We start from the raw sequence: 1586 nt of genomic DNA on the forward strand, positions 1-1586 counted from the left end.
GGCGACCTGGTCAGTCTGCACTGCATCCGGCCCGCCACAGGAGTCGCTAGTGCGCGATGAGACAAGGATATCCCTGCCGGCCAAACCCTCCCTAACCTAGACGACGCTGGGCCAGTTGTGCGCCACCCCATTGGCCTCCCTGTCACGGCTGGCTGCGACAGAGCCTGGACTCAAACCCAGGATCTCTGGTTGCACTGTGATGCAGTGCCATAGACCACTGCGCCACCCGGGAGGCCTAGTTTCACATTTTCTAAATATACATATTTTGTCAAGCTTGGTTGCCGTGCTGCCATAGCAACTTCTTCCTTGCAGATGTAGCTATTTTAAAAAACATATTAGCGCTGTCTCAATAACAGTTCTGGCTCGATTATAATCTCAATTACAATATAGTCTTCAGTGGGACTGTGTCATCATCTAAACATAAATATCATTTCAGTTTATTAAGAGCTCCGTACAGTACGTGTCAAGACATGGAGAGGAGAGAATACATGTTGACAGACGTGCCATCTTCTGTTGCTCTCTGGCCCCTGCCTCCATCCCCCTTATTTCTCTCTCTCACTCTCTTTCGCTCTCTGGGTGTGTGTGTGCTCTGCAGTTCTTGTGTCTGCCATGGCTGGCGGCTGGTTGACATTCAGGCAGGCAGGCCTGTCACCCGGCATCGCTGTCTCACAGTATGATACAGCAGGGCGAAGGAGTTGTGGGGACAGAGGCACAGTGGGCAAGTCTGCTCCAGTCTGCTCCACGTTCCAAGGAATCTCATCTCTTTCATGTAGTGAGCAGCAGCAACTCTGTGGTGGCTTGGATCTTCAAACAGGCGTTAGTACAAACAGGCCAGTGCAAGAAACAAAGTGATACCATGTTGTGAAACGAGTGTTTTGTGTCATTCATTGTCCCGCTGAATCTAAAGTGTGTGTGTGTGTGTGTGTGTGTGTGTGTGTGTGTGTGTGTGTGTGTGTGTGTGTGTGTGTGTGTGTGTGTGTGTGTGTGTGTGTGTGTGTGTGTGTGTGTGTGTGTGTGTGTGTGTGTGCATCGCTATCTCTATAGTGCAGCAATGATTCCACACACAATCAGAGGCCTTCAGGTGCTGCTACCCTAAAAGGTCATATGTATATCATATATTGATAGGAAGGAACCTGACACTACCCTGTGTTTACCCCCTACAGTACTCCATCACTGTGTTTACCCCCTACAATACTCCATCACTGTGTTTACCCCCTACAATACTCCATCACTGGAATTACCCCCTACAGTACTCCATCACTGTGTTTACTACTACAGTACTCCATCACTGTGTTTACCCCCTACAATACTCCATCACTGTGTTTACCCCCTACAATACTCCATCACTGGAATTACCCACTACAGTACTCCATCACTGTGTTTACTCCTACAGTACTCCATCACTGTGTTTACCCCCTTAAATACTCAATCACTGTGTTTACTCCTACAGTACTCCATCACTGTGTCTACCCCCTTACAGTACTCAATCACTGTGTTTACTCCTTACAGTACTCATCACTGTGTTTACCCCGTATAGAACTCCATCACTGTGTTTACCCCCTACAGTGCTCCATCACTGTGTTTAC

This window comes from Oncorhynchus mykiss, chromosome 3 (assembly GCF_057628025.1).
Source record: "Oncorhynchus mykiss isolate SJ-2025 chromosome 3, ASM5762802v1, whole genome shotgun sequence".
Lineage (NCBI taxonomy): Eukaryota > Metazoa > Chordata > Actinopteri > Salmoniformes > Salmonidae > Oncorhynchus > Oncorhynchus mykiss.